The following is a 14,650-nucleotide window of genomic DNA, read 5'->3' as shown; positions in this document are numbered from 1 at the left end:
ACAATGTGGGCAATGGGAGAAATAAATTTAAATGCAGAAGACACATTTCAGTTGAATGCTTTCAGTTGTATCCCCTTTCCTTTACTATTATATAGCACAGTATAGGTTGACAAGAGGCAGATGTGTCTCTGCTCTCAAAGGCATACACTATATATATACAAAACTATGTGGTCACACCTTCAAATAGTGGGTTTGGTTATTTTAGCCATAACCGTTGCTGACAGGTATATAAAATTGAGCACACAGCTATACAATCTCCATAGACAAACACTGGCAGTAGAATGGCCTCACTGAAGAGCTCAATAACTTTTAACGTGGACCGTCATAGGATGCTCTTTCCAACAAGTCAGTTTGTCAAATTTCTGCCCTGCTAGAGCTGCCCTGGTCAACTGTAAGTGGTGTTATTGTGAAGTGGAAACATCTAGGAGCAACAACGGCTAAGCCACGAAGTGGTAGGCCACATAAGCTAACAGAACGGGACTGCCGAGTGCTGAAGCCCGTAGATTGTAAAAATCTTTAGCCCTCAGTTGCAACACTCACTACCAAGTTACAAACTGCCTCTGGAAGCAACATCAACACAATAACTGTTCGTCAGGGAGCTTCATGAAATGGGTTTCAGTGGCGGAGCAGCCACACACAAGCTTTAGATCACCTTGCATAATGCCAAGCGTCAGTTGGACTGGTGTAAAGCTCGCCACCATTGGACTCTGGAGCAGTGGAAATGCGTTCTCTGGAGTGATGAATCATGCTTCACCGTCTGGCAGTCCGGCGGGGGAATCTGGGTTTGGCGGATGCCAGGAGAAGTCTACCTGCCCAAATGTATAGTGCCAACTGTAAAGTTAGGGGGAGGAGAAATAACGGTCTGGGGCTAATAGCCAAGGTTCAGGCTAGGCTCCTTAGTTCCAGCGAAGGGAAATATTTTTGCGTGAAAGAACATGACTGGCCTGCACAGAACCCTGACCTCAACCCCATCGAACATCTTTGGGATGAATTGGAATGCTGACTGCGAGCCAGGCCTAACGTCAGTGCTCGACCTCACTAATGCTCCGCAGCAATGTTCCAACATCTATTGGAAAGCCTTCCCAGAAGAGTGGAGGCTGTTATAGAAGGAATGGGGGGACCAACTCCTCCCTCACTCCATCTTCCTCCCTGCCTGCTTGCCTCCCTGCCTGCCTCCCTCCCTACCAGCTTGGGAGACCTACCTGCCAGCTTAGGGGACCTGCCTAGTGGCTTGGCTTCTGTCATCCCTTTCCCGGTCAGGCAGGCAAGGAGTCAGGCTGGCAGGCACGGAGGCAGATAGGCAGGGAGGTAGAGAGGCTGGGAGGCCTCCCTGACTGCATGACTGGGGTGCCTGCCTGCCTGCCTGCCTGCCTGCCTGGGGACCTGCCAACCTGCCTGCTTGGGGGACTTACCTGCCTCCTAGCCTCCCTGACTGCGGTGCCTGCCTACTTGGGAGGCCTGCCTGCCTACCTGGGGGACTTGCCTGGGGGACCTGCCGACCTACCTGGGGGACCTGTCTGCCTGCCTGCCTGGGGGACCTGCCTGCCTCCCTCCTGCCACCCTGGCTGCATGCCTTGGGGACCTGCTTACCTCTCTCCCTCCCTCCTGCCTGCCAGCCTATCTGCCTCTGTGCCTGCCAGCCGGACTCCCTGCCTGACTGACCGGGAGAGGGATGACAGAAACCATACAGCCTGGCAGCAGGATAAACTGTAGCAGGAGGAGAGGAGAGGAGCACATATCCTATTTGGCTGACAGTCAGAACTCTGGATGTATGAGGGAGACAAATAGAGGGATAGGAAGGTAAATGGATGGGGGTGAATTGGTGGAGTCGTGAACTTAGCAGCCATTTATGGAACCGAACGGATCCCTCAATTTAGGAGTCTTGAGTCTTCCCATTGCTGCTGGGACAAATAGATGACAGGGCTATATAAGGAAGTGGCTTTCAGAATCAGCACTGGCTGCCCTCGTTCGTTAGCTCTCTTGCCAGCCGAGCACTTCAGCGGCCTGCTGTATTGCACAACCACCGGTGTGTTCCAAAGATATAAGAAAAATAGATAATTAGATAATTTCAGTTTGCTTGATTTTCTTGCAGCCAGTCAGACCAATTACAGCGAAACAATCTGGGGAGAGAAGATTGTTATTACTAACTAACAAACAGGGAGCACAAAACAGTTCAATTAGCTGGACTGGGATTCAGAAGGGAAACTACGGGTCTCAGCTATAAAACGACAGTCACAGAGGCTGGAACCGTTACTGGTTTGAGTCACCACACTGAATCCCCCCTCTTTCAACAATCTACATCACATTTACATTACATTTATCACACAGATAGTGAGCCTGTAAGCCATTCAAATGAAATATAGCCTTGCCTGACTCCGACATAGCTTGCCTGTTTTGGTCATATTGATTGAAAAGACTGAAAAGATCTAGCGTCCTACACTCCGCTCGGTCTATAGACGTCTGCAAAGTACCAACTATAGGAAATTATGTTTATACGTCATGAACACAGTTAGGAGTCATTTCACAACTGTGGTCAATTATAAAACACAGATTTGTTCTGGTGGAAATCAAGATATGGATGTTGGGGCTGAGCACGCTAACATAGATAACAATAATAGCCTTGGGTTGAGAAGGAGGAGGGTCTTGCCAGATGTTTTTGCATCCGAAATGGTACCCTATTCCCTACATAGTGCACTACTTATGGGGAATAGGGTGCCATTTTGGGATGTAAATATTCAAATCATGTGTGTGGGGAATGTAGTTTTCCACAGACACAGGCAGCTTTGGAAACATCAACAGGAAAGAGTCAGGCTGTGAGGCTTGGTAATTAGGAGGGTGGGCATAGGCACCAGATCCTGTTCAGGGACAGATTTTCCTTTTAATCAAAGTGGAAGAGGCGAAGCAAGAGGGCTAACTGGGCCCCAAAATCTGTCTTCTCCAGCAGGGAGCGTTTTTTAGTATCTCGATCATCAAGCGAGGAGTTTTTGTATAGACATCAATGAGTGTCAAATTTGGTTAACAAAACATGTTAGGGCTTATGTGCTACATGTGGCTTATTTGATCGTATAGAAGTTTCGTAATGCTTAGGTTGTGTACTGATATGACGATTTTGAGCAATTTTGAGAAAAAACACTTTCTCTGACTTGTGCCTGATCGTCACTAGTTACCACAGCCACAAAGTCAAACACCCTGCTTATTTCTACAATTCATCTTCTTAAAATGTGATTTTAAACCTAACCCTACCCACACGGGTAACCTTAAGCCTAATCTTAACCTTAACTAACATGTGCTTTTTGGTTTTACTTTTTCATGAATTCTTCCGAACTGACTTTGTGGCTGTGGTAACCAGTGGCAACCGTTGGTCACACGGATATCTGCCCTCTCGGTCCCACCAGATCAAGCATTCTCCAATCTATCTTCAATTTTTGAAGACTTATTTTCATTGTTAGAGTGGCCACTTGAGTATCTGGTCAATATAATGGATAATCTGTGCTTTAATTAATCTGTAGGTTCACCCCTCCCCTCTCCTCTAATATGCAGTTTTGGCACAATTAAATAGTAGGGTGTTCGAGGTGTTCTGTTAAACATTTTGCCGTACCAGACTTAATACACAACATTACCTAACACATCAATACTTAGATATTACATATTAAGTGGCATATTATTTTGATGTTAAAAATTATTAAACCTTTTTCTGAGGTTGAAAGATAAACTAATTCTAGCCCTTACTGGGATTAGCCAAACTCTGTCACACAGACATACTGCAGGTCCAACATGCTATCTCCACAAATCTTCTCCTCTTCCTGCTTAGACTAAGTAGAAGGGGACATTACACACCTATTATGTGTCAGAATGTATAAACAGTGTGACAATGACTTACTCCAGACCAGACACACAACCTATATTACAGTACTTGTCTTGTGAGTCCAATTAAACTCCAGCAAGGAAATGGATTGTCCAGACGCAGGGCAGCATTACATAGTACACTGGCTAATTTGAAAGCTGGCAGTCTCCTCTCCTCGTCTCCAGGTCTTTTAGGGGTTCTACTAAGCTAATATATGGATAAGTGTTTAACTTAATAGTCAAGTCAGTTATTAACTTATTTACAATGACGGCATACAAAAAGGCAAAAGGCATCCTGCAGGGGGGGGCTGGGATTAAAAATACCAATAAATGAATTAAAAATATAGGACAAAAAAACACATCACGACAAGAGAGACAACACTACATAAAGAGAGATCTAAGACAACAACATAGCATGGCAGCAACACACGACAACACAGCATGGAAGCAGCACAACAGGGTACAAACATTATTGGGCACATACAACAGCACAAAGGGCAAGAAGGTAGAGACAGCAATACATCACACAAAGCAGCCACAACTGTCAGTAAGAGTATCCATAATCGAGTCTATGAATGTTTGTTGCTTGTGAATTTTAGGATCCCTGTAAGTATAAAAAATATATATATGTTGAATTTGGTCTTAACTGCTATAGCCCAACTAAACACCTTGAATAACACATTCATAAATAGCAAAACAAAGTTAAAAAATGTATCATAAGAAATAAGGTTTTGAAGTATCTGTCCTAAATCTAGGAGATATAATAATAATAATAATATATGCCATTTAGCAGACGCTTTTATCCAAAGCGACTTATTGTCTGCCCTGGCGGTTGAAGTGTGCATCTATGGTTCTGTTGTCTGTCCGTATCAGTACCGGGAGGATGTGCCGGAGTCCAAGGTGACATGTTGTTCATGGTGCCGACCATACACCATGGAGCCCTGAATGTTTCAAGACTTCCCATCCCTGTACAGAAGTGTCTGTGATCAAAGTCACCCGGTTGCAAACTGCACCTAGGAGAACTCCACTGGGAATTTAAGTGCTATGCACCACCATTTTATTACTTTCCAGCAAGTCATTAAAATGTCCAGCTTTTTGTTTTGGTCCTTTCTGGGACATAGATTGTGTCTGTTGTACCAGTGCTGTATTAACCACATGTGGAGCTAGGAGCTTCTGACTCTCTAGCGCCATCACCTGTTTTCTCAGTTTGAATGTTAAAAGACAATTTGTTAAAGATTACTACTCTTTCTGGATAGTGTCGATCATGCACTTTATGAAAGTGCGAGGGGTGAGCAAAAGGCATAAGGGTAGAACAGGAAACTGAAAAACATGTTTTTCAATAGCAAATCAGGTATTTTCTGTGTGATGGGGATATGTAAGTATGCCACTGTGATGAACCAATCACCTGGTTTTATTGACTGAAGGATAGTTTTGATTGGCAGCATTTTGAAGTGCTGAAAGATGACTATTCAGGTATATTATAACCAGGATCGGACGGAGGCCTCCGCCCCTTTTTTGGCGCATTAAAATAGATTGATTAGAACCTGCTGTTTTGTTGCGCTGGTTCTACCTCTGACTACATGCTTTTCCAGGAACAAGGAGATTTCTGAGCAGAGTATTTGCTTTTGTTTTTAAGGCACTCCTGAAGTGTGGGGGTTGCTGACAAATTGAACTGCGTAGCCTTGCGTTAGAGTGCACAAAACACCCATTTGTTGGCCGTTGACTTTCTCCAGAGGAAACTGTGTTGAGTCTTGGTCCAGGCTCTGCGTTCTATGGTGCAGAGGGGATGCGGCCTGCATATGGTGTCGCTTCTGCGCTCCACCTCTTCGGTATGGCTGAGAGGGTCTGTTTCTCCACAGCAGGTGCAGTGTGAGTCTGGGCCTGGTTTCTTGGCATCCCAGTTGGGGCCCTGCGACGGGATTAACGGTTTTCTGCTGAAGCATTCCAGGCTTTGGGATGAGGCGCCGAACCTCCATCTGTGCTTCCCTGTCCTCCTTTAGACACTTGGAGGTAGGGCGCTGCTGGGCCAAATGTCTGGCCTGGTGATATGGGTACACCTAGGAGTGGAACCTTCTTTGTCAGGGAGCTTGGACTGCGGTAACCATAGGTGGCACCGTGCAACACACAGTATTGCCAAACGTGATCATTGCCCTGAAGGAATTGGATGAGTAGGTCTGTAACTGTATACAGTTTGTTCGTTCATCGTCTCAGCATCCTAGTTTGCAGAGAGGCGGTCCCGCAGCTCCTTCTGATAGAAGGCCGGTATCGCTGCTCAATTTCTAAGCCTAGCGGCTGAAGCAGTGCTGTCGTGTGTCCTGGGTAGGAAGCGATCAGATGTCCTGCATCATTTGTTAGGCAGCTCTTGGCCTTAACTGTGAGAAGCAGGCAGAACAAGCGAAGCAAATGACTTGTCCACACGGGAGAAATGGACAAAATCATTCTCATCTGCACCAGGAACTGTAGCTAAGCGAGTGTGTATGTTTGGCATGGCAGGGGTTCGGTCATTTGGCATGCTCCACGTGCATTGGAGCTCACTCAAAGTATTTGAACAACAGGATGGACGTCTCAGTCTTTGAAGAAATGTATTAATCCAAACTTGGATGTGGACGCCAAGGCAGTAGGTACATGCTCCACATTGAGGTTTTTGTTTACCCTCTCAAAGATTTCAGACATGGATTTTTTCTGGTCAACCGTCACCGCGGGTAGCTGTGGTGCATAGCATCATCATCATCAGATTGCATAGAACTAGCGAGCTAACACAAGGATGGACATGCCCGACAAAAAGCAATCAAGTTAGCTAGTTGAAGAATTGTATAAAAGTAATCTGAAGGTGATTAATAGCAAACTCGTAATGTAAAACAAACGTGAGTGACGAAATAGACAGTATGTCATGCCACACAGCCATTTTTAGAGACAGGTCACATGGGTACAGTAAGGGTGTGGCGTGACAGATATGCTTAATATCGAAGATATTTACAATCACGTGGAGGGGAAGGAGTTCCCAAAGCTCGTTTGGCGACCCGCTACAAAAACAAAAGAGAACACCATCGTGTTTGAGTCTCACCTTTCCATAGAGTGGTGATATTAGTTAATAGGCCAAACCTTTCAGACGCTAAAGACGTGTGAGAAGAGTGATTTTCGGGATGTCTCCTGGTCTCTAAACAGCCGACGATGAGGAAGGCTGACAATCAGATATCTCTAGCTTAAATCGATGGATTTTGATTAGAATAATGCACAGGTGCTTTCTAGAGCCGATACAGTGCACTACTCTTGACCAGGGTCCATAGGGCTCTATTAAAAAGTAGAGCACTATATAGGGAATAGGGTGACATTTGGGACACACATTTTCAGTATAAAGACTCTATAGAGCTCACTGTGAACTGGTCAGTTTCAATAAAAAGATAATTCACATTTAAATCACTAACAGACAACTCATGACACACAGTGGTGCTCCACTTGATTCAGGTCTCCCTTTTTATTATGTGAAATAGTTGTTTTTATATAAACATATAAAACAAATCCAAGATCCATTAAATACAGCGTATCTGTACAGGCTTTTTTCTGCAGTGATTAGCGTATTTAGATGAAATCCACAAGCATTACTATCTTGGCTTTGGAAGAGGAGGGTGGAGGGAGTCACCCAGGCTGGCTTGGCTTTGGAAGAGGAGGGTGGAGGGAGTCACCCAGGCTGGCTTGGCTTTGGAAGAGGAGGGTGGAGGGAGTCACCCAGGCTGGCTTGGCTTTGGAAGAGGAGGGTGGAGGGAGTCACCCAGGCTGGCTTGGCTTTGGAAGAGGAGGGTGGAGGGAGTCACCCAGGCTGGCTTGGCTTTGGAAGAGGAGGGTGGAGGGAGTCACCCAGGCTGGCTTGGCTTTGGAAGAGGAGGGTGGAGGGAGTCACCCAGACTGGCTTGGCTTTGGAAGAGGAGGGTGGAGGGAGTCACTCAGGCTGGCTTGGCAAGAGGAGGGTGGAGGGAGTCATCCAGGCTGGCTTGGCAAGAGGAGGGTGGAGGGAGTCACCCAGGCTGGCTTGGCAAGAGGAGGGTGGAGGGAGTCACCCAGATTGGCTTGGCTTTGGAAGAGGAGGGTGGAGGGAGTCACTCAGGCTGGCTTGGCTTTGGAAGAGGAGGGTGGAGGGAGTCACCCAGGCTGGCTTGGCTTTGGCAGAGGAGGGTGGAGGGAGTCACCCAGGCTGGCTTGGCTTTGGAAGAGGAGGGTGGAGGGAGTCACCCAGACTGGCTTGGCTTTGGAAGAGGAGGGTGGAGGGAGTCACCCAGACTGGCTTGGCTTTGGAAGAGGAGGGTGGAGGGAGTCACCCAGGCTGGCTTGGCTTTGGAAGAGGAGGGTGGAGGGAGTCACCCAGAATGGCTTGGCTTTGGAAGAGGAGGGTGGAGGGAGTCACTCAGGCTGGCTTGGCAAGAGGAGGGTGGAGGGAGTCACCCAGGCTGGCTTGGCAAGAGGAGGGTGGAGGGAGTCACCCAGGCTGGCTTGGCAAGAGGAGGGTGGAGGGAGTCACCCAGAATGGCTTGGCTTTGGAAGAGGAGGGTGGAGGGAGTCACCCAGGCTGGCTTGGCTTTGGAAGAGGAGGGTGGAGGGAGTCACCCAGGCTGGCTTGGCTTTGGAAGAGGAGGGTGGAGGGAGTCACCCAGGCTGGCTTGGCTTTGGAAGAGGAGGGTGGAGGGAGTCACCCAGGCTGGCTTGGCTTTGGAAGAGGAGGGTGGAGGGAGTCACCCAGGCTGGCTTGGCTTTGGAAGAGGAGGGTGGAGGGAGTCACCCAGAGCTGGCTTGGCTTTGGATGAGGAGGATGGAGGGAGGTGGAGGGAGTCACCCAGGCTGGCTTGGCTTTGGAAGAGGAGGGTGGAGGGAGTCACCCAGGCTGGCTTTGGCTTTGGAAGAGGAGGGTGGAGGGAGTCACCCAGACTGGCTGGCTTGGAAGAGGAGGGTGGAGGGAGTCACCAGGCTGGCTTGGCAAGAGGAGGGGAGTCACCCAGGCTGGCTGGAGGGGAGTCACCCAGGCTGGCTTGGCAAGGCAAGAGGAGGGTGGAGGGAGTCACCCAGAATGGCTTGGCTTTGGAAGAGGAGGGTGGAGGGAGTCACCCAGGCTGGCTTGGCTTTGGAAGAGGGGGGTGGAAGAGGAGGGTCACCCAGGCTGGCTTGGCTTTGGAAGAGGAGGGTGGAGGGAGTCACCCAGGCTGGCTTGGCTTTGGAAGAGGAGGGTGGAGGGAGTCACCCAGGCTGGCTTGGCTTTGGAAGAGGAGGGTGGAGGGAGTCCCAGGCTGGCTTGGCTTTGGAAGAGGAGGGTGGAGGGAGTCACCCAGGCTGGCTTGGCTTTGGAAGAGGAGGGTGGAGGGAGTCACCCAGGCTGGCTTGGCTTTGGAAGAGGAGGGTGGAGGGAGTCACCCAGGCTGGCTTGGCTTTGGAAGAGGAGGGTGGAGGGAGTCACCCAGGCTGGCTTGGCTTTGGAAGAGGAGGGTGGAGGGAGTCACCCAGACTGGCTTGGCTTTGGAAGAGGAGGGTGGAGGGAGTCACTCAGGCTGGCTTGGCAAGAGGAGGGTGGAGGGAGTCATCCAGGCTGGCTTGGCAAGAGGAGGGTGGAGGGAGTCACCCAGGCTGGCTTGGCAAGAGGAGGGTGGAGGGAGTCACCCAGATTGGCTTGGCTTTGGAAGAGGAGGGTGGAGGGAGTCACCCAGGCTGGCTTGGCTTTGGAAGAGGAGGGTGGAGGGAGTCACCCAGGTTGGCTTGGCTTTGGAAGAGGAGGGTGGAGGGAGTCACCCAGGCTGGCTTGGCTTTGGAAGAGGAGGGTGGAGGGAGTCACCCAGGCTGGCTTGGCTTTGGAAGAGGAGGGTGGAGGGAGTCACCCAGACTGGCTTGGCTTTGGAAGAGGAGGGTGGAGGGAGTCACTCAGGCTGGCTTGGCAAGAAGAGGGTGGAGGGAGTCATCCAGGCTGGCTTGGCAAGAGGAGGGTGGAGGGAGTCACCCAGGCTGGCTTGGCAAGAGGAGGGTGGAGGGAGTCACCCAGATTGGCTTGGCTTTGGAAGAGGAGGGTGGAGGGAGTCACTCAGGCTGGCTTGGCTTTGGAAGAGGAGGGTGGAGGGAGTCACCCAGGCTGGCTTGGCTTTGGCAGAGGAGGGTGGAGGGAGTCACCCAGGCTGGCTTGGCTTTGGAAGAGGAGGGTGGAGGGAGTCACCCAGGCTGGCTTGGCTTTGGAAGAGGAGGGTGGAGGGAGTCACCCAGGCTGGCTTGGCTTTGGAAGAGGAGGGTGGAGGGAGTCACCCAGGCTGGCTTGGCTTTGGATGAGGAGGGTGGAGGGTGGAGGGAGTCACCCAGGCTGGCTTGGCTTTGGAAGAGGAGGGTGGAGGGAGTCACCCAGACTGGCTTGGCTTTGGAAGAGGAGGGTGGAGGGAGTCACTCAGGCTGGCTTGGCAAGAGGAGGGTGGAGGGAGTCACCCAGGCTGGCTTGGCAAGAGGAGGGTGGAGGGAGTCACCCAGAATGGCTTGGCTTTGGAAGAGGAGGGTGGAGGGAGTCACCCAGGCTGGCTTGGCTTTGGAAGAGGAGGGTGGAGGGAGTCACCCAGACTGGCTTGGCTTTGGAAGAGGAGGGTGGAGGGAGTCACCCAGGCTGGCTTGGCTTTGGAAGAGGAGGGTGGAGGAGTCACCCAGGCTGGCTTGGCTTTGGAAGAGGAGGGTGGAGGGAGTCACCCAGGCTGGCTTGGCTTTGGAAGAGGAGGGTGGAGGGAGTCACCCAGACTGGCTTGGCTTTGGAAGAGGAGGGTGGAGGGAGTCACTCAGGCTGGCTTGGCAAGAGGAGGGTGGAGGGAGTCACCCAGGCTGGCTTGGCAAGAGGAGGGTGGAGGGAGTCACCCAGATTGGCTTGGCTTTGGAAGAGGAGGGTGGAGGGAGTCACTCAGGCTGGCTTGGCTTTGGAAGAGGAGGGTGGAGGGAGTCACCCAGGCTGGCTTGGCTTTGGCAGAGGAGGGTGGAGGGAGTCACCCAGGCTGGCTTGGCTTTGGAAGAGGAGGGTGGAGGGAGTCACCCAGGCTGGCTTGGCTTTGGAAGAGGAGGGCTGGCTTGGCTTTGGAGGGAGTCACCCAGGCTGGCTTGGCTTTGGAAGAGGAGGGTGGAGGGAGTCACCCAGGCTGGCTTGGCTTTGGAAGAGGAGGGTGGAGGGAGTCACCCAGGCTGGCTTGGAAGAGGAGGGTGGAGGGAGTCACTCAGGCTGGCTTGGCAAGAGGAGGGTGGAGGGAGTCACCCAGGCTGGCTTGGCAAGAGGAGGGTGGAGGGAGTCACCCAGAATGGCTTGGCTTTGGAAGAGGAGGGTGGAGGGAGTCACCCAGGCTGGCTTGGCTTTGGAAGAGGAGGGTGGAGGGAGTCACCCAGACTGGCTTGGCTTTGGAAGAGGAGGGTGGAGGGAGTCACCCAGGCTGGCTTGGCTTTGGATGAGGAGGGTGGAGGGTGGAGGGAGTCACCCAGGCTGGCTTAGCTTTGGAAGAGGAGGGTGGAAGGAGTCACCCAGACTGGCTTGGCTTTGGAAGAGGAGGGTGGAGGGAGTCACCCAGGCTGGCTTGGCTTTGGAAGAGGAGGGTGGAGGGAGTCACTCAGGCTGGCTTGGCAAGAGGAGGGTGGAGGGAGTCACCCAGGCTGGCTTGGCAAGAGGAGGGTGGAGGAGTCACCCAGGCTGGCTTGGCAAGAGGAGGGTGGAGGGAGTCACCCAGATTGGCTTGGCTTTGGAAGAGGAGGGTGGAGGGAGTCACCCAGGCTGGCTTGGCTTTGGAAGAGGAGGGTGGAGGGAGTCACCCAGGCTGGCTTGGCTTTGGAAGAGGAGGGTGGAGGGAGTCACCCAGGCTGGCTTGGCTTTGGAAGAGGAGGGTGGAGGGAGTCACCCAGGCTGGCTTGGCTTTGGAAGAGGAGGGTGGAGGGAGTCACCCAGACTGGCTTGGCTTTGGAAGAGGAGGGTGGAGGGAGTCACTCAGGCTGGCTTGGCAAGAGGAGGGTGGAGGGAGTCACCCAGGCTGGCTTGGCAAGGAAGGAGGGTGGAGGGAGTCACCCAGGCTGGCTGGCAAGAGGAGGGTGGAGGGAGTCACCCAGATTGGCTTGGCTTTGGAAGAGGAGGGTGGAGGGAGTCACCCAGGCTGGCTTGGCTTTGGAAGAGGAGGGTGGAGGGAGTCACCCAGGCTGGCTTGGCTTTGGCAGAGGAGGGTGGAGGGAGTCACCCAGGCTGGCTTGGCTTTGGAAGAGGAGGGTGGAGGGAGTCACCCAGGCTGGCTTGGCTTTGGAAGAGGAGGGTGGAGGGAGTCACCCAGGCTGGCTTGGCTTTGGAAGAGGAGGGTGGAGGGAGTCACCCAGGCTGGCTTGGCTTTGGATGAGGAGGGTGGAGGGTGGAGGGAGTCACCCAGGCTGGCTTGGCTTTGGAAGAGGAGGGTGGAGGGAGTCACCCAGACTGGCTTGGCTTTGGAAGAGGAGGGTGGAGGGAGTCACCCAGGCTGGCTTGGCAAGAGGAGGGTGGAGGGAGTCACCCAGGCTGGCTTGGCAAGAGGAGGGTGGAGGGAGTCACCCAGGCTGGCTTGGCTTTTGGAAGAGGAGGGTGGAGGGAGTCACCCAGGCTGGCTTGGCTTTGGAAGAGGAGGGTGGAGGTCACCCAGAGTCACCCAGGCTGGCTTGGCTTTGGAAGAGGAGGGTGGAGGGAGTCACCCAGGCTGGCTTGGCTTTGGAAGAGGAGGGTGGAGGGAGTCACCCAGGCTGGCTTGGCTTTGGAAGAGGAGGGTGGAGGGAGTCACCCAGGCTGGCTTGGCTTTGGAAGAGGAGGGTGGAGGGAGTCACCCAGGCTGGCTTGGCTTTGGAAGAGGAGGGTGGAGGGAGTCACCCAGGCTGGCTTGGCTTTGGAAGAGGAGGGTGGAGGGAGTCACCCAGGCTCGGCTTGGCTTTGGAAGAGGAGGGTGGAGGGAGTCACCCAGGCTGGCTTGGCTTTGGAAGAGGAGGGTGGAGGGAGTCACCCAGGCTGGCTTGGCTTTGGAAGAGGAGGGTGGAGGGAGTCACCCAGGCTGGCTTGGCTTTGGAAGAGGAGGGTGGAGGGTGGAGTCACCCAGGCTGGCTTGGCTTTGGAAGAGGAGGGTGGAGGGAGTCACCCAGGCTGGCTTGGCTTTGGAAGAGGAGGGTGGAGGGAGTCACCCAGGCTGGCTTGGCTTTGGAAGAGGAGGGTGGAGGGAGTCACCCAGGCTGGCTTGGCTTTGGAAGAGGAGGGTGGAGGGAGTCACCAGGCTGGCTTGGCTTTGGAAGAGGAGGGTGGAGGGAGTCACCCAGGCTGGCTTGGCTTTGGAAGGAGGAGGGGCTGGAGGGAGGGTGGAGGGAGTCACCCAGGCTGGCTTGGCTTTGGAAGAGGAGGGTGGAGGGAGTCACCCAGACTGGCTTGGCTTTGGAAGAGGAGAGGGTGGAGGGAGTCACCCAGGCTGGCTTGGCTTTGGAAGAGGAGGGTGGAGGGAGTCACCCAGGCTGGCTTGGCTTTGGAAGAGGAGGGTGGAGGGAGTCACCCAGGCTGGCTTGGCAAGAGGAGGGTGGAGGGAGTCACCCAGGCTGGCTTGGCTTTGGAAGAGGAGGGTGGAGGGAGTCACCCAGGCTGGCTTGGCTTTGGAAGAGGAGGGTGGAGGGAGTCACCCAGACTGGCTTGGCTTTGGAAGAGGAGGGTGGAGGGAGTCACCCAGGCTGGCTTGGCAAGAGGAGGGTGGAGGGAGTCACCCAGGCTGGCTTGGCTTTGGAAGAGGAGGGTGGAGGGAGTCACCCAGGCTGGCTTGGCTTTGGAAGAGGAGGGTGGAGGGAGTCACCCAGGCTGGCTTGGCTTTGGAAGAGGAGGGTGGAGGGAGTCACTCAGGCTGGCTTGGCTTTGGAAGAGGAGGGTGGAGGGAGTCACCCAGGCTGCTGGCTTGGCTTTGGAAGAGGAGGGTGGAGGGAGTCACCAGGCTGGCTTGGCTTTGGAAGAGGAGGGTGGAGGGAGTCACCCAGGCTGGCTTGGCTTTGGAAGAGGAGGGTGGAGGGAGTCACCCAGGCTGGCTTGGCTTTGGAAGAGGAGGGTGGAGGGAGTCACCCAGGCTGGCTTGGCTTTGGAAGAGGAGGGTGGAGGGAGTCACCCAGGCTGGCTTGGCTTTGGAAGAGGAGGGTGGAGGGAGTCACCCAGGCTGGCTTGGCTTTGGAAGAGGAGGGTGGAGGGAGTCACCCAGGCTGGCTTGGCTTTGGAAGAGGAGGGTGGAGGGAGTCACCCAGACTGGCTTGGCTTTGGAAGAGGAGGGTGGAGGGAGTCACCCAGGCTGGCTTGGCTTTGGAAGAGGAGGGTGGAGGGAGTCACCCAGGCTGGCTTGGCAAGAGGAGGGTGGAGGGAGTCACCCAGAATGGCTTGGCTTTGGAAGAGGAGGGTGGAGGGAGTCACCCAGGCTGGCTTGGCTTTGGAAGAGGAGGGTGGAGGGAGTCACCCAGACTGGCTTGGCTTTGGAAGAGGAGGGTGGAGGGAGTCACCCAGGCTGGCTTGGCTTTGGATGAGGAGGGTGGAGGGTGGAGGGAGTCACCCAGGCTGGCTTGGCTTTGGAAGAGGAGGGTGGAGGGAGTCACCCAGGTTGGCTTGGCTTTGGAAGAGGAGGGTGGAACAAAGTCACCCAGGCTGGCTTGGCTTTGGAAGAGGAGGGTGGAGGGAGTCATTCAGGCTGGCTTGGCTTTGGAAGAGGAGGGTGGAGGGAGTCACCCAGACTGGCTTGGCTTTGGAAGAGGAGGGTGGAGGGAGTCACTCAGGCTGGCTTGGCAAGAGGAGGGTGGAGGGAGTCATCCAGGC

This window comes from Oncorhynchus gorbuscha, linkage group LG23 (assembly GCF_021184085.1).
Source record: "Oncorhynchus gorbuscha isolate QuinsamMale2020 ecotype Even-year linkage group LG23, OgorEven_v1.0, whole genome shotgun sequence".
In the NCBI taxonomy this organism is placed as follows: Eukaryota; Metazoa; Chordata; class Actinopteri; order Salmoniformes; family Salmonidae; genus Oncorhynchus; species Oncorhynchus gorbuscha.
Note: the sequence above shows the minus strand (reverse complement) of the source record.